Source organism: Typopeltis vanoorti, chromosome 19 (genome assembly GCF_054136105.1).
Source record: "Typopeltis vanoorti isolate ZY-2024b chromosome 19, IOZ_Tvanoo_1.0, whole genome shotgun sequence".
NCBI lineage: Eukaryota > Metazoa > Arthropoda > Arachnida > Uropygi > Thelyphonidae > Typopeltis > Typopeltis vanoorti.
Window position 1 is genome coordinate 61609833 of NC_143567.1, and position 20187 is coordinate 61630019.

Consider the following 20187-nt stretch of genomic DNA (forward strand, 5'->3'; position numbering starts at 1 on the left):
TTTGAGAACTTCGAGAGGGACAAAATGTAAGATATAACTGACCCTCCCCCCCCCCCCCCACATATTGTTCGATAGTAGTTATCCTATCCTATTCCTCAATCCTAATTCATTATTTCGTAAGTTTACAACAATGGTATTAAAAATTGAGAACTTTCTCAGTCAACTTCAACTTTACTGACTCCGAAGCAAGATGCTTTTCATATTCCCCGCTATCTGAATGGATACAGTGAAGAAAAAATTCTATGAGCAACATGCTCGCACTGAGAGGATTATAGGTCATTTCTTGAAATCAGGATGGTTTTAGGTCTTTTGTGTTTGTACAGATCCGTTTCATCATAGTCATCAGCTTGTTACACCAGTGGATTGGGATGTGTAGACGTTTTTAGGAAATACTTTGCTGCAAGAGACTGAAGGAAAGAGTAGATATAAGGGATGGCGGTGTCCCAATGAAGTCGAACATTTCCAACAAACCATGGGGCGTTCAGAATCATACGAAGGCACTTGTTTTGCACTCGCTTCAGTTTGAGGATATTGGTATCAGCGGTATGGCTCCATGCTGACGAAACATATGTGATTATAGGACGAATCAGTTTGCAGTAGAGCAGTTTGATTCTGGTGTGCAATTTACTGTTTATTAGGGGATAGAGCTGGGCGATGGCTTTTGATGCCTTTGCACACGAGTCCTTGTGATGATGGTTGAAGTCTTTTGTCCAGCAGTACACCAAGGTATCTGACTTCTGTTTTCCAATGAATTTTGGTGTTAAACAGGAAGATGTCCCCTGTAGGAGATACTGTTCTTCTAGAGAAGAGCACAGCTATGCTCTTCAAGGTGTTTACTTGTAACTTTCTCAGTCAGTAACTTATGATCTCACAGTCAAGGATCGATCAGACAGTAACAGCACATATTAGAATACTTAAGACGTGAACAAGAAAAAAAAAAAAGGTGTAGAAGTCAGATAAGTGCAGATTTCCTTTTTTTTATTATTCTTCAATGATAGAAGAATCAAATACACTACATAAAATACTAGATCTTTAATGTTTGATTTCTGTTTTATATAATGAATGAAATATTATTGCGTAAATGTTTATATAAAATGAATTGAACCCACTAGTATCTTTGAAGGAACAATACAATGGGTGACTATATTTAAATAATGTGAAAATATATAGATGCACAGGTGATATCTATATTACCATTAGCTACAGAAAGGACCACGAAAGACAAGATAAATTAGTAACAATAGTATTGTTATGTATGGCGTGAGTGAGAACGTGAAGGTTAAAAAAAAAAGCTTTACGAAATCTCTCGGTCAATATATAACAAATGTATATATCTGGAGAAAAAAAAGCTAACTTCTAAAATTAACGTATTGCTTCATGTGTATCGTTGGGTGAGAGGATAGTACAACAATTATGGAGTTCAGTTTTAGGGAAAACTTAGGATCACCATCTTCTATGAATACGACACATCCCTATACATATATGAATGGAGGTTAAAAAAAAAAAAATATATATATATATATATGTATGCATGAATAAGTATTATAAGACTACTCCATACGAGTACACATCAAACATAAAACTCAGATGTCGATTAATAATTGACACAATGCTACGATAACATTGGGATCTTAATTTTGTTTTGATTTCTGGTTCTATTCATTGCTGAGTCAATATACATACAGTACAAGGTGTTAATATAAGGAGCATAAAGGGGGGGGGGATAGCTAGAGCAGTCCTTATTGCGAAATTTCATGTAGCACCATGACTGATTTTAGCTAAACGTATGCAGGAAGCGGAAAGAGTACCCTAACCCCCCCCCCCCCCATAGTGTAACATAGATCAGCCGAACTAAACAAATACCATCTGCCAAACTTGATCAATGTCACATATACATGTGACGTTGTTCAAGTTTGTAAGGAGGAGGTTGGCTGTAGTTTAGAAGTGGTAACTTTATTAACTTGCATGATCACTTATTTTGTTAGACATGTAACTCCTCCTCAGAAATTCCAGGAATACTATAACAATAGCTACTGCAAAATCAAGTAAAATAGCATCATCAAGGCAGTTGATTCTAGTTATATATTTAGCAGCATGGGGTGGGTTAGGTAATCCGAAGACTTGGCTCTAGAGATCAAACATGGAACTTTCTCGAAACTCCATTAAAGGTGGCGATGTTTGATTAAAATTAAAAAAAAAAATCGTCTACTGAGTACCTGAAGATTTTCGCACCAGTGATACAATACCATCTGAACTCGGTCTATTAGTTGAAGAGGAAAAAAATGTTGCAAAAAGCTTCAAAATTTAGAATTGTTGCGAAATTCTGAATTTAGACTTGTTTTTGATCTTCATGAGATTTAATCCCATTTACTTCAAAAAATATTTGTACCACGCAATAATTGTGGGATTTGGATTTGTTGAAAAAATGGTTATAAAAAATTCTCAATATTACTTTAAGGGGTCTTTTAAGATAGAAAATTTTCTTAAGGATCTACGTTATCCCCCCCCCCCCCTCTCTTGTTCATTATCTATATAAATCACATTACGAAGGAAAGTGGTATTAAACATGATATCAGAATTGGAGATGTTAATGTCAGCTCTTTGCTTTATGCGGATGATGTTATACTTCTAAATAAATCCGCTACAAGTCTGCAAGATTCTCTGACTAAATTGAATAACTGTTGTAATAGATATGGTATGAAGGTCAGCAATAAAAAGACAAAGACAATGAAAATAGGCAGAATCATTGAAAATGGTGTTGTGAATGGAGAACCTGTGGAACAAGTAAAACATTTCAGCTATTTAGGCACGATTTTTACTGAAGATGGTAAATTAAATATGGAAATACACACCAGAATCAACAAAGCTGGTATGGTAGGAAGTCAACTGAATACATTTATATTGAATAAGAGAGAAATTAGTCAAAACACTAAATTAGCTGTGTTCAAACCAATTTTAACTTATGGATCTGAACATTTGAAATAAAACACTTGATCAAAGACTAGAGACCGATGATATCAAAGTCCTGAGAAAGATTAGTGGAGTGAACAGATGGCATCAATGTCAAATATCATATTAAAAACGAGGATATTAGGAAAGAACTTGATATTGTCAACATCCAGGAATGTTAGCAGAGCTAATCTCAGGTGGTATGGTCACTTGAACAGAACGGGAGAGGAACGATTAGCAAAACAAGTGTTCTTGTTTTGTTAAAAGTGCCTTAGACGATAGAAATATAAGATCTGATGATGTTGGAGTCTTGACAGGTAACAGACTGATTTGAAGGAAAATTATAGATAAGAAGTTAATAATGATGTAAATTTTTCATGTTGTACTATCATATCCTGTACGCCCCTTGAGGGTACATGGCAGGAATTTGATGATGATGATGAAATTTTCTTAAATTTAGCAAATTTCTTAAAAAGAATAAAGTTTGACACATTTTTCTTTATATAAGAGTACTATATACATATTTTCTTAGTTAGTTGAGTGAAGATAGAATCAGGCAGCCTGATTGATCAGACTCCCAGATTTTTTAACTCTTAACCCTTCCATGGGAAAAATACCGATATTAACGTACTATAGGTTTACAATCTTTAATTAGTGCGTTTTGTTGTTTTCGGCTCAGTTCTAGTCAAAGTTTTCAGAAAAGAACAAAAATCCAAATTAAATGGATTTCAAAGTGTTTGCATAAAATATTAAAAATATTTTGGCCGCAACCAGAATCACTCAATTTATTTTCCTTACACTCTTCTTATTGATAATTTTTGATTGTCATATATTAAATTTTATTAATAAATAAGTTAAAATATGTACACAAAATGAACTAAATAGCCTATTTTAGTAGAGGAAATTATCAGACTTTCATAAGATTCTAGGTTAGCCAGTAAAGAAAATTTTTTTGGAATTATCCTCTTCAAAAGGGGTAAAAATCTTGTCATTAAATTGTTAAAAACACTTTAATGACAAGATTGTTCTCAGCTAATCAGATCCTCTTTCATCTTTAAAGATCAAAGAATATCTGGTTGGTTGAGAATTGAAGATAAGCAAAAATTTCATTATATTGGAGCAAGATGGAAAAGATTCTCTTTTTATAGTTTGATACATTAACTAAAGATCACTGCTATTACTAACTGATAGTATTGAACACGTTCAATCTATAGAGCTATAAGCTCTGATCATGGCAGGAGGGTAACAGCAATAGCCGATCCTCAGTTAAAACTTCATTGGCTACAGCATTGTCATCCATTACCCTCACTGGGTACCCATTTTAATCGCCTCGTACGACATGCATGGGCTACAGTGGGGCGATTTTTAAGTAACGCCCTTTTTAAAAATTAAGACAATCCCCGGACCACTCCCTACGAGTGGCGGAAAATCGTCCAACTCAGAGTTAGTTCCACTCAGTGACGGGGTTCCCATCCACCATTGAGCAATGCCGCTCATATTCCAAGGAAAAGTATCCACCGACAAGGCACCTCACGGGCCACGCCGGAGAAACCTCTCCTCAGAGACTCAAAATTCTCTCTCAGGGAACCCCCCCCCCCGAAATCTAAGCCCCCCCTCACCAGGAGCAAAATTCTGGAAGAAACCTAATAGAGCAAACTCTGCGTCCCATTCTAGTCGCCTCTTACGATGGAAGGGATGCAGCGGCGCTCTTCTTATCCCGGTCACCACATGGAGTATAACCGCAAGGTCCTTATAATATTGTCCTTATAAGGACTGGTTTAAAGGGGAGAAGCAAGAATGCTTTTCATCTTTCCCGTTATCTGTAGAGGACAGTGTAGGGATAAGATGTTATTGAGCTATTAAAGCTCTGATCATGGCAGGAGGGTAACAGCAATAGCCGATCCTCAGTTAAAACTTCATTGGCTACAGCATTGTCATCCATTACCCTCACTGGGTACCCATTTTAATCGCCTCGTACGACATGCATGGGCTACAGTGGGGCGATTTTTAAGTAACGCCCTTTTTAAAAATTAAGACAATCCCCGGACCACTCCCTACGAGTGGCGGAAAATCGTCCAACTCAGAGTTAGTTCCACTCAGTGACGGGGTTCCCATCCACCATTGAGCAATGCCGCTCATATTCCAAGGAAAAGTATCCACCGACAAGGCACCTCACGGGCCACGCCGGAGAAACCTCTCCTCAGAGACTCAAAATTCTCTCTCAGGGAACCCCCCCCCGAAATCTAAGCCCCCCCTCACCAGGAGCAAAATTCTGGAAGAAACCTAATAGAGCAAACTCTGCGTCCCATTCTAGTCGCCTCTTACGATGGAAGGGATGCAGCGGCGCTCTTCTTATCCCGGTCACCACATGGAGTATAACCGCAAGGTCCTTATAATATTGTCCTTATAAGGACTGGTTTAAAGGGGAGAAGCAAGAATGCTTTTCATCTTTCCCGTTATCTGTAGAGGACAGTGTAGGGATAAGATGTTATTGAGCTATTAAAGCTCTGATCATGGCAGGAGGGTAACAGCAATAGCCGAGCCTCAATTAGAACTTCATTGGCTACAGCATTACCCTCCAAGAGTATTAATCATTAATCACCGCATCTCACGATCGATTATCCTTCCATAATCGCAAGGTCCTTATAGTCCTTATATAAGGACTGGCTTAAAGGGGCGAAGCAAGAATGCTTTTCATATTCCCCGTTATCTGTAGCGGACAGTGTAGGGATAAGGTTATTGAGCTATTATTAAAGCTCTGATCATGGCAGGAGGGTAACAGCAATAGCCGAGCCTCAGTTAGAGCTTCATTAGCTACAGCATTGCCATCCATTACCCTCCAAGGGTATTGGATTGAATCACCAGGTCATCATCTAACCGCAAGGTATTTTTCATGGTGATATTATCCCTATTCAGATTAAAATATTTAAAAAGTGTAGGAAAATAATCTTCAAAAATATTTCCGATTTTTAACTATTTTGGATAATTATAATGTATTTATTTCTTAAATATTATTATATAAATGTTTATTAAATTTTTGGGAAAAAATTAAATAAATAAATATATTAATTCTGTTTTTGTATTACAGTAAACTATATTTATTAGAATTTTAATTTCCCAAGTATATTTCTACTTTTATTTTATTTTCGCCAACTTCGTTTTCGTGAAATGGAATTGTTTCTCTCTCTAACACACATTAAACTGAAATATATATTATATTTCACTGAATTCACTTCATTTTTTTAAAATGAAATGTTGATACGAAGATGATCATGTAAAATTAACTGCATAATTTAAAAATATTTAATATATAATGGAGGTCCCAAATTAAATCATTGTTATTTATGATATAAATGACATAACTAACAATTCTTCACCACACATTTAAAAAAAATAAATAAATAAACAGATAAAAACAGAATTACGAAGAAATAACTCGACAGAGGTCTCTGTGTATGCACGTGTGTGATGGTCTACATGATGTAGTACGTGCTATAATAAAGTTAACCCTGCTGTCGTATCCAATGGTAGTAGATGGCATGCGGCCTAACAATCTTCAAACTTGTCACGTTCCTTTATCTCAGCGGGAACACTTCAAATACGATGGACGGCAAAGAATAAAAAAGAAAAAAAAAATCATCGGCACGTGTTAGAAGAGAAGACAGCAGATGGAAGGCGCCCTGTTAGTTATTGTCTTTGTGCCTTAACTTGGAACTTCATTCTTTGCGTCTCCGATTTATAAAATGGATTGTAGCAAATAACAGCGGGTGGTTTATGACTTGAAAGGTCCACATCAAAGAAAGAAGTAAGAAATCCAGACTTGTATCGTGTGATTTTTTTTTAAAAAGGTCTAGTATATATTTATAAGTCTGGTAACAATTGGAAGTTGCAATATTTTTCTAACAGATTGTATGTTTCGTTATTTAGGCTAACATTAATGAAATAGAAGTCTCGATTTAGTCTTCTTTTGTTAGTTTTTTTTTTCTGTTAAAACGTAAACAAACATTTCACTATGGACTGTACAAAAAATTAAATATATAATTTCAAATTCAAATTTACTATTAGATAATATATTAGGTATCGAATGGTGACTATATTGAACTGAAGAATTTACAACAGGGTTGCAAATTATAATACCAGTAAAGTGACAAAACAAATTATTAAAGTAGAAACAATTAGCATAATAACATTAAATGGATAAGAATCCTATATTGTTATATAGCCAGTAAGTGAAACTCAAGATTAGCATAACATTTATCTCCAAGAGCTGGAAAAGAAAATTTTTTTGGATTTTCTTCCTTTTTTTTTCGTAATAACAATAATTTAATTAAAATGATAATACTAATACTAATAATAAGTTAAATTATAAAAGGTTTGAAATATAATAGGAATGTATTATAAACATTTTTAAATATTTTTCAAAGTATTTCTAAATTAAGTGAACGAATAATAAATTATATAATATTATATATAAATAGTTAATAATTACTTTATTTTTTCATTTTTATTAAGCTTTTCCTCCATAAAGTCTAACAAATCTTGTACAGGAATTTCGGTATTTACAAGCAGGACTTGGTTCAGATTCAACACTAAAATTTAAAAAAAAAAATTAACAAAGTAAATAAATAAAATAACAAAAGCGTTAAATTAAATGAATAAAATAAATAAATGTTAGATCAAATACATTAATCCCTTTTATTAAAAAAAATGGTGGCCAAATTTTGATTAGGACACAGAACGTTTGGAAGCAGTGTGTGTGTGTGTGTGTGCGCGTGCATGCGTGCGCGCACACACACACACACACACTGCTTCCACTGTAGGAATATAAAAGGAATTCAACAGAAACAACACCCACTTCAAAATGGCATGGTTGGAAACGAGATTCATCCAAAAAAGGCAATATTTTTCCCATCTTCAGTAGTCCAGTATCAGATTCATGCTCTAGACATCGGCACCGTTGTCGATGCTTAGGCAGCATGGGTACCTTGACTAAGCATCTAATACAAGAGATCTATACAGTGGAGATACGTGAAATTGACTTGGGAAGCGATTCTATTCGTCCCCTGGTTAAATTCGAGCCAGCAGCTCTACGGCTTTGCTTTTTGTCGATGGGCTTGCGCAAGGTAAGGTGGTACAACCTGCGTTTACCACTAGCATCAACGAGGCATGGACATCCAACATTTCCTAGAGACATTTGCTATTCTGTCGTCTTCTTTTTCGCTCTTGGGACATCTCAACAATATTACTCCGCGAACAGACTACGATACTGGCATCTATCTTCCTGGATCTTGCCAGTCTCCTCCATCCGGTATCCTACAATGTATGCATTTTTCGAAGTCGTTACTCATGTCGATCAGTAACCTCGAATGAGTATTATGTCCCACAGTTTTCACAATGATACCAGTGTCATTTGGCAGGATGGAATGACTGATTGTGAAATAACGGGGTTCTTAATATTTTGAATGGACAGTGCATGCATACATCTCACTCAACCACATAGGACACTTACATTAGTCATACGCTTAGTCTTGAAAATCATAAACAGGTATTATCGTAATTACTGGCATAATACGCACATTTTATATGGAACTAAAAAACTTACTATGAAAACGAAAAGAAAATGTGGACACGTATCAGTATCTCTTTCGTTCCTGCAAGGGCACATACAGATTGGTTGTAAACAGAGGCGGTCACGTTTGTAGATAAAAAAAAAAAAAAGGATAATTTCAATCAATTTCTTCAGGGGGGGTTTCGTTCCTAATTTTGGTAAAATTCACTTTGAAAGTTTCTACAAATTGCAGGGAACTCTGTGCAGGATCTGTCCTTCCCATTAGTAATTGAAAACTTAATTATAAGACATTATATTAGTTATAAAATCATAACACGTACGAAGTTTCCGGACTAAGACTTGGGTAAGCAAGAATAACCCTCTCAGGCTAAATTATAATAAACCAAAGTGCTGAGAGTGGCTCTCAGATATGAAGATCATCTTAAGGAATTCTACTGTTAACATTTGCCACTAATTTTGACGTTCTTCAACACATAAATGATTTGTTATATCAAAATAAAATAATTATCAAATAAACTTAATAAACTATTAAAAATTAAACTGTAGGTTATACACAATAACAGTAAGTTTATTTTTCATATAAACTTAGTTATACAAATAAGGTTATATGAAGATAATTATATAAATAATTATATTTTTCAATACACCATTTTATTTTAAACAAAATTCTTTAATAAGACGATGATTATTAGCCTTGGAGGGTAATGATTTATCGAGGATTGATTGATTCATTCAATCCAATACCCTTGGAGGGTAATGGATGGCAATGCTGTAGCTAATGAAGTTCTAACTGAGGCTCGGCTATTGCTGTTACTCTCCTGCCATGATTAGAGCTTTAATTGCTCAATAACACCTTATCCCTACACTGTCCTCTACAGATAACGGGGAAGATGAAAAGCATTCTTGCTTCGCCCCTTTAAGCCAGTCCTTACTTATATAAAGACTGGAAGATGAGTTTGTCTCGCCAACATTTGGAGAGAGATGAATTGTGCATAATGCTTTCTTTGTAATGTGCTTTAAAATTTTATTTTAAAGTCATGGAAAAAATATAGCATCATCATAATAATGAAATCAAAAACGAATTTAGGCCTGCTAATAAAGATTTAAAGTTAAAAACTTTTATGAATTAAAAAGTTAATAATCGTTTATTGTATTGTATATCAAGTGCGGCATATAATAATATTTATCTATTGTATGGCTGCTTCACAAAACATATAGAAAGAAATAGTACTCAGATGTTTTCCCTTTGTTTGTTTTCATTATAATTCATTCACAAAGAACATGCAATGTGTGTGTGTGTGTGTGTGTGTGTGTGTGTGTGTGTGTGTGTGTGTGTGTGTGTGTGTGTGTGTGTGTGTGTGTGTGTGTGTGTGTGTGTGTGTGTGTGTGTAGTACAAATTAAAAAAAAAAAGAGAGAAAGACGGACCTTTTGTGAGTTCATCAAACTACTCTTATATTATTATCTCTGACTAACAGTTTATGAGATGCCGACGTCTCCCAGCACGAAACTACAAGAATGCCATTATTACTAGCGTAATCATGGCAGCCAAAGTCCATATATGATGTCAACGTCAAGAAAACGTCGCCTCTCCCTCTCTTTATCTTTTTTCTTTCTTTTTTTTTTAAAAAAAAAAAAAAGAATAAAATTAAAAAAAAATCCAGCTTAGCTCAGTAGAATAAATACTTTACTTAGGATAAGCTTGCGAAGAAAAATCGTATTCAGATACTTGGGAGATTATCTCTGTATACATAACCATTAAGTGCATCATCGCAAGCTCAAGATTAAATAAAAAAACAAGAAAAAAAAATTATTTAAGATTTATTCAATTTTAAATAAATTGAAAGTTTAAAAAATTTAAACATCAAACATATCTTCCAACAAATCTTTCTATTTTATTTATTTATTTTTAGCAGCCTTTATCTGATGTCATGAATTTATAAGTAACTTTACCTCATCGGGGATCACGGCTTGGATGGAGCCTCCAACTCGTAGAAAGTGTCGGGATCTAACAATCCAAGTTACGCATTCTTCAACTGTTTAAACTACTTTTTTTTTTTTTGTTTTGTGGTTTGTTATGTACCATCCAATCATTTTCAACTCTTGGTGATATGAACAAAGGCACTCCATCTCACTGGGCCTCTTATCTTTCTTTTCAGCAATCGAAATCGAAAAATCGATTCCAAAAGGAAGGAGGGGGGGAAGAAGAGAATCTGAATCAAGAAGTTGACAAACAATGAGACAAATGATCTTAGCCTCATTGAACAAGTGGATTTGGTTTGTATTTAGATCTATTTAGATTTAGCGCTAGTGTAAAATTGGTGATTTTCTTCTGTTTTATTATGTTTTTCCTTAGAAAATTAGAGTTTTATAGTATATCACAGTAGATTTTCGTGTTTTTAAAGTGCTTAGTGTCTTTATAACATATTTTATTGTAGTATTTTAATATTAAATATAGCTATAAAATGACCCCAAAATTGCCAAGTAGTGTACAAGAAGGTTTTCTCCACTAAAGACGATATTAAAGAGGATATTGAAAATAATTTAACCTCCGAGATCGCTAGGCTAAAGCAAATTATTAGACAGAAGACGAGAGTACTACAGAAATTCGAGTGGCGTTTAGAGGAACGCCAGAAGGATAAAAAAGTTCAGTAACAAAATGGAAACACAAAGCACGGAATCTGGTAAGTAAAGTTGATTATAAAAAAGGATGTTATTTGTTTGGTATGGTGACTCTATGATAAAACACGCCATTCATGAGTGGGTTATAATGTCAAGTTTCCCGGTGCAAAAATTAAAAATATAACTCAAGTAATTCAAAAATGTAGGAGAAAAGTAATTGTAAAAAAAAAGTAGGAACTAGTGATAAGCTTAGTATGAGAGAGGACACGAAAGGGTTGTTGGAAGACGCGAGGGTGAAGAGTGAGAAAGTGAAAATAGTACGTATATTACCTCGGTATGATAAAAAAAAACGAATTAAGAAGACGATCGAATGGATGCGAGTTTTTTGGATGTTTGGAGTGAGTTTGAGGAAGATTGGATTTCGATAAGAGGGACGGCCTACACCTGAATACGTATCGTATCAGAAAAACTAACTGGAATGGTTAGGATGTGAGTGTAAGAGTAACAATGTTATTTAACTGTGTTAATGACGAGAATGGTTATTATTATGGAAATGGTTATGAAGAGAGAACGATTCTATGTTCGTCCAGTTTGGACATATCAGGTGTAACGATGTCTGCATAAGTAAGGAACTAGATAAATACAGAGATCTGCAGGTTGTCCAACTATGTCATGCAGACCACAGATGTATGCAAAAAGAACATACTGGTAATTTATTATGTCTGTACACGAATGCTAGGAGTATCCGAAACAAAGGGGTAGAGTTTGTTGCCTTTGTTAATATATTGGGATCTCATGCTGCAGGCATTAGTGAGACTTGGCTATCAGAAGTAGGCATACTAACTGGTATCGAGTGCAAAGGGCACAGTATTTTTAGGAAGGATAGGCAGGATATGAGAGAGGGGGAACATGCTACTACAATTGATCAGATGACTTAAATCCAATTAGAGTTGAGACCTATGACTGCAATACTAACAACAATTTTTCATGTCGTAGCGAGTTTGAAGCCATCTGGGAGGGGGGAGGATAAGATAAATACGCAGTGGGGTGCTGTTACAGACCTGGTGGATCGGTTGCTAGTGACGAAGAAATGCATCAACAAATAAATACGATAGATGCCGAAAAGAGTAATCATAATAAGAGACTTTAATTATCCGAATATTGATTGGGTAGCAGTAAAATTTCATGAGAAGAAGACAACTGAATTTATTGAGCTGTTGCGAAACAACTTCTTCAAGTAGCAAGAAACAGAAGGAAACATGCTGAACTACGAAGCAGGAAATTATGACTACCTGTGTTCTGCGCCTTGGTATCAGTTATTGAATGGGAAGGACATCGACAGTGTGTGGGAAACGTTTTAAAATACTTAAAAATCCAAACGAATTCTGTCGTTATGTTAGAAGTTAAAAGAAAGACATCTATGAACAAGAAACACTCACCCCTACACACTTTATAAATTTAATGAAACACAATATATTAGTTCAGGCTTTCCAGTTCAGTGACACGTCAAGACATTCCAAATGATCGTGTGTGTGTGTGTGTGTGTGTGTGTGTGTATTTCTCAACCTACAGCTGTAGTGGAAATCAGACTTATCAAACATCAGCCTATCTCCCAACACAGCAAACAAACCGATAAATAATAAGTAACCGGTGTCATCCTCAGATAAGCTTAATAATTACGCTTCGAGGGTGAAAGCTGAGAAATTACATCTCAAACAAGATCAACAAAAAATAAATAAATAAAATAAATAAATAAATATATATATATATATATATATATATATATATATATGTAGAAAGTTTTTTACCTTGGATATAATATATGTTAAAGATGCCAAGCTATTTTAAACCTGGTTTTACTCCATTTCCCAAGTAAGCAAACAGACAAATAAGTCTAAGTGACTCGTAAAGTAGTACAAGTCAAGGTAACTCGTGGTACAAATTAAAAAAAAATTGGAATAAGCTCTGATCACTATTCTTAATATTTACCATTAATGCAAAGCCCATCTCCTTGAGGAGATGTATGATGCTATGCATTAAAGGTAAGGGGCCACTACCCAGACCGGTTTTTTCGACCTTTATTGAGGTCTCATCAGTAGCCCCCCTTGGGTAGTGACCCCCTTGCCTTTAACGCATAGCATCATACATCTCCTCAAGGAGATGGGCTTTGCATTAATGGTAAATATTAAGAATAGTGATCAGAGCTTATTCCAAATTTAACAACGAGTTGCCTTGACTTGTACTACTTTACGAGTCACTTAGACTTGCATTACGTGCAGGCGCAAACTTGACTTATTTGTGTGTTTGTTTGCTTACTTGGGAAATGGAGTAAAAACCAGGTTTAAAATAGCTTGGCATCTTTAACACATATATATATATATATATTACACTTAAGTTCAGTAGTTGTAGCGCTTAAATACATGAAATAAAATTGTAAATATACATAACTCATTGTTAAATGTATAAATGCAAGAAAGAAAGCAATATTATTCAACCCCAGACACAATAAATTAACTAACTACAGTAACTATTATTATTATTATTATTAGTAGTAGTAGTAGTAGTAGTTGATGGCCAAAATGCACATAACCCTGTGACGGCGAAAACAGGAAAATATAAAGTATGCAGTATTCGGGAATAAATTTAATATACATAAAAATGAATCAAATATTGATTCCATTCCTCCCATTTTAAGAATGAGGCGATAATTGAATCAATATATTTATGGTGTAAACTGGATTCAACAGCAGAACATTTGAAACTAGCATCGAACACGCTTCGTATTAAACTACTCTGTTCATCCCTAATAAATCCAAGCACAATCTGTTGCCATGGAAACAGAACCATAACATGAAATCCATCGTGTGAGAAGGAATATCAGACATGACTATTTTATGTTGAGGATAGATATAAGAATTGTGCTTGTATTAGCATGATGCTTGAAAAGGTAGCTCGCCTGCTTTTGGGCTACCAACAAAATGTGATGCATCTTTCGCTCCACTGAACATTATTTTATAATCTCCTTCATTTTATGACAGACGATGAAGTAGTTTAAAAATCATTCCTAAAATAATGTTTTATTGTTTTAATGAAACGCCTTTACATTTATATTTGAACTCCGAGAAACTGAAGGAGAGAGAGAGAGAGAGAGAGAGAGAATCAAAGGTTATCATGTAGCGAGTCAGCAGACCAAACTCCTTTATATCCAGTTAATTGACTTTGCTAAAGAGAACTGATGTCAACCACACCTTATTTCTTAAGGTCTGTCGTGAATTTGATGACCATGATTTGCGAACTAGTATCAGGTGTTCACCAAGAAAGTTCTACACATGATCGATTGCTTATGTCAGTGTTTAGTCGGTAAATTTTGTTGTCAAACATTTTGTTTCCTTTTTGCGAAGCCGAAAGATGTAACTATTATCATAAATCTTTCTACACAATGATGACTTGATATATTTTTTTCTGTTTGTTTTTGAAGAAACAATATATCTTCCACGTAGTTGTAAAAAAAAAAAAAAAGAGTTATACAGTAGGCGTGTTTGGATTACTACTAGCGGGAGGAGCTTAGATATTTTGTTGGCCATTAGTTACCCACAGATCCTAGTGATAAAGGAGGCCACCAGAGGTCACCACCTGGGTATAGAGGTTAAACAGTCGGTTCTTGAACTTTGAATAGTTTCTAAAGGAATGAATGTTTCCTGATTTAGAACACCATTCATTCAACTACATAAGCAACCCTTTGTTTTGCTGATATGTAAAATTGAAATTGTTGTTTAGACTACTCCTTTATAGATGCTTGTTTGTATTACTTTCAAAAACTTATCATATTCATCATTATCACGTCCTCTACAGATTTTTAAATTTCATTTTCATCACCTTTCGCTATAAAATTGTCAGTTTCAGCTTCAATATTTCTACCTAAAAATAATAATAATAATAATAATAATAATGAATAAAATTAATAAGTTTGTAAACGTGCTGCTTTCAATTTTATCGCTTATAAATTTATTATTATCATAAACTCATCTTTGTCAGCTTTCTAATTTCTATTGTCATCCTTTTATTCCTTTAGTTTTAGTTATTTATATTAACACAAAATATAAACAGCATTTATCTGAAGGAAACATTTTAAAAATACCAACAATCAGATTACTAATACTGTACATATTCTTTTAATGCTATTTGAAGAATACTGACATCTAGCGTCAAAATGAGTAAACAGAAGTGTGTTTAAAATTCATTATATAGTTCTAATATTTAAGTATTTAATATTACAGTAGATGAAAGAGTACATTTCATCTTTAATTAAAATTAAAATCATTCAATATTAATAACATTTTTGGAATAACATGCTTCGGAATTACTATAATAAAATACAACAATGAATTCGGTATTAAAATAATAGTAAACATAAATGAAGATTAATTTTAATATTTAAAAAGAAATTTGTAGTTTATCTTATACATCGAGAAGATTGTACGCTGTGAGAAAGAGGTCGCGCGACAAGTGTAAATCCTAAAACTTGCTATCCATGTTAAGTAGAAAATAATTTATTACCCAGCAGCTGAACTCATTACGTCCTAGAACGCCCTCTTAACCTCTGTAGCCGGACAATGTCCTTGGTTTTCTATTATACCTGACTCACTCTTTGTTGTCGCTGAATACCGTTTAGCTTCCAATTATTTAATTCCTTAATTACTGTTAATTAATACTTTAGCATGCCACCAAGATTAATTATGATCGCCATATTCCATTCGCATAACAAACATTCTAAAGCAGCGTTATGCGTAGGAATTTAACGCGCCAGTATTTCGTTGTCATGGTAACTGATTCTTTAAACTACCATTGGCTATCGCGAATTTTAGATATTGCAATTGTTTCGCATTAAGAAAGAGAGAGCAATGATTTCTGTAAACAGACACATCAATAACAGCGCCCCCTTTATCTTACTGACGTTAGATTTTTATTCTTCACTCTGCAGGAGATTTTCTACTGATCCTAAGCCTCTTAACGCTATTAAAAAAAAAACCATAACAATAATAATAATAAAAAAAACATGATGGCAGTAAACCACGCACAATGGCTGTAAATTAGATGCACGAGAGAGCCACACACGACATCCGATGAACTGCGCAGAATAACTTGAAGTGGTTGTAACCTCTTCGATAGATTCTATAAATGGAAATTGGAAGGCCTATTTTTCGTTAATTGGTTTTATGATCCAATGATGTGAGCAAGCAACTTAATTACCAGGTTTTTATTTTAATTATCTCTTAATTAATTATTCATTCCTATGACTATTAGACTGTATTTAGAAGATAACTGCCAACATGCAAATAAGAAATTTTTATCATGTATCTTTCACTATTCAATTAACAAAAATTTAAAAATAAAAAAAAAAGGATGAGAATTTAATATTAATAACTTAAATGTTTTTGAATTCTATCTTTTTTAATATTGTTTTCTAATACACCAATTTTAGTTAATTATATTTATATTAAATAATGTTTATTTCTGTGTTGACTGCGATATTCTAACAGCATTCGATAGCAAGGAAGGTGAATTTATGAAGGTGTATTATTCTGTAAACAAATAGTAAACATTTAAATAACAAACAATAAAAATAAATATTATGGCAGTAATATACTTGAAGAATATATGCATGTTATATTATATATATTATATATTATACTATATATATTATATACTAAATATCATTTTATTTAAATGATAACTAATAATTAAGGAATTGACAGCGTACACTAGAAATATAAATTAAATAAACTTTAATATATACTTTCCGATATTTCGGCAAACGTCACGTTGCCATCTTCTTGGGAACTTAATACAAAGACATGTGCACGCAAATACTACATAACAGCAAATGAGAAAAGAAGCAGGGAAGTTACCGTTTTCCTAAAGTCCTGATGGTGCCCCCTGGCGGGATATATTGGTAGTTCTTGGCCTTTGGGCTGAAGTTCTTCTGATAAATGTTTCCCAAATTTGGGGCAGTCTCATGCATCCAAATTTGTTGAGGTTTGGCAAGTTCCTAAGGGCTGAGGCTGATTCCATGAATAGTCTTTCATATTTGAACTATCATGAATGATATATTATGAACTATATATGAATGATATATTAAAGTTTATTTAATTTATATTTCTAGTCTACGCTGTCAATTCCTTAATTATTAGTTATCATTTTATTTAGAATTAGTGAATTTTTTCGAGACAGAAAATAGGTGTGCCTTAACTTTTGACGGTTAGTATACATATCTACCATTTCCCCATTAAATATAAAACATGGCATCTTTTGGAAGACAATTTCTAAGGGCATTGCGACAGATGGACGCGAATACATGGGACTTTTTATCCCGCTTGATTTTTACGAGTGACATTTCATTTCTCCTACGATAATAACCAGCTAAATGCGAAGATCACACAACTAAATGTGTCGATTAGATCACACGCGCCTTATTCATTGAAGCCATCCTCAGATACTTAATAGGGAGGATGGGGGGACGGTTTGCAAGTCTCTGCTACGACCCAAACGACCTAAGGTTCTGTATGGTCTTAAAGTGAAGTGTGGGAAAGTTTTTCCTGGCAGGCCATCTCGGTAGGTAGGCGTAGCTCATCTTGTCATTGATATCTCTGCCTGAACAAAGACCGTCTAGTATCTGCCTTTGTCTCCGACCCAACAAGGCGGTGTTATGGCTGTGGTTTACGGCATCCAGATAACAACTAACTCTCTTGCATCACACGTTATTCAACACGAGTCGTGAGCACAACTTTGCCTCATTTTCCCTGTGAACCGTGATTTAGTGGGTGTCGTTTTAAGCTTATGACCGACAGCGAAAATAACCGAGAGAAAACAGCCAGGATGGCGCCTACTGAAAATATAACCGTGTGCCAACCACGTGACGAGTTTTTTTTTTCTTTTTCTTTTCTTTCTTTCTTAGTAAGATGGGTATTTAAGTGATGTATGAAAAGAAAGAAAGCAAATGTACCTGCATATAGAACAATCACATATTTTTTATGCATGCTATTAAACAGAGGAGTTTAGAACTACTTTCCAGATATTCTATAAAAACACTGTTATCAGTGTTATCATTCGTACCTATGTTTTTTATTATTATTATATTTTATTTATTTTTATTTCAGTATATGTAAAGTTCATCGTCTGCTGATTCAGTAAAATTTCTACAAAACTATTTCATATAAACATTACATCCATTTTTATTTTTTAGATGAAAAATGTTGGATTTAAAAATATTTATTTATAAACTAAATATATTTATTTATTTATAATTGTTTATATAGTAAGTAATATAGCGTACAGGTATGTAAATCTCTTCAATTTTTGTCACATATATGAAAAATTTATTTAGGTGTTTTTTTACAATATATATATATATATATATATATATATATATATATATATATATATATATATATATATATATAATTATATATAAAGCACCTAAATAAATAAATAAATTTTATTTATTTATTTATTTAGGTGCTTTTTACAATATCAAGCAATATTTATTTAGGTGCTTTTTACGATAAGTATTAATAAGGATTAAGCAATTTTACAATAAGTATACTAAGCAATATTAAACAATATAACATAACATACAGCGTTCTAATAGTTCTAATAAGAACTGGGCGATGGACTGAGTCCTTGACTCTTTATCCCGTCATCTGAATAAAGACAATCTGTGTGGATGGGGTGGTATTGAGCTAAAAGCTCTAGTCATGGCTGGGTAACGGCAATAGCCGAGCCTCAGTTAAAGCTTCATTGGCTACAGCATTGTTATCCGCTACCCTGGAAGTCCTAAAAAGGACTGTTTTTCGCGATGCCATATATATATATATATATACAGCGTACAGCCGTGTAAATTTCTTCAATTTTTGTTATATATGAAAAATTTAGGTGTTTTTTACGATCAATAAGAGAAACGTTTAGCATTTATAAAAATTTAAATTAAAATATAAATATACAGTAGTTTTGGTATATTTTAATATATAATTTCATCTAAAAGTTTTTTTATTTTATGCTTTTAATCCAAAGTTTAGTTAGAATGTAGTTAGACATCATTTATAAGTAAAATACAACTAGTTACAATAAATGTGAAATATAAAATATTATTCAGTAATTAGTAACAATCTATAATGACGATACGCTACGGCATAATCTAATTATCTTTTAATAGTATTTTTTAATCAAAATAAAATTCTGTTATAATTTTATTTTGAAAAATCATATTTTTTAACTCTCTGAATTGTTAAATGCTACTATTTTTATAAATGCTAAACGATTCTCTTATTGATCGTAAAAATACCAAAATTTTCCATATATAACAAAAATTAAAGAGATTTATATAGCTGTATGCCATATAACAAAAATTAAAGAGATTTATATAGCTGTATGCCATATATATATAACAAAAATTAAAGAGATTTATATAGCTGTATGCCATATATATGGCATGGCATACAGCTATCCATCCTGATCCTGATATATCAGGATGGATTGAGAAGATCGACCGTGAGATGTGGTGATTCCTTGGAGGGTAATGGATGGCAATGCAGTAGCCAATGAAGTTCTAAGTGAGGCTATGGTATTGCTGTTACCTTCCTGCCATGATCAGAGCTTTAATAATAGCCCAATAACACCTTATCTCTACACTGTCCTCTACAGATATCAGGATGGATTGAGAAGATCGAACGTGAGATGCGGTGATTTATATTTATATATGCCCTTGAAGGGTAATGGATGGCAATGCTGTAGCCAATGAAGTTCTAACTGAGGCTTGGCTATTGCTGTTACCCTCCTGCCATGATCAGAGCTTTAATAGCTCAATAACACCTTATCCCTACACTGTCCTCTATAGATAACAGGGAAGATGAAAAGCATTCTTGCTTCGCCCCTTTAAGCCAGTCCTTATAAGGACTAAAGAAAAAAGCCATATCACTTAGTATATCAACTGAACTACGGATGTACTCTCTCCTTTTCTGTCTTATGAAAAAGTATGTGACCATCACATGAA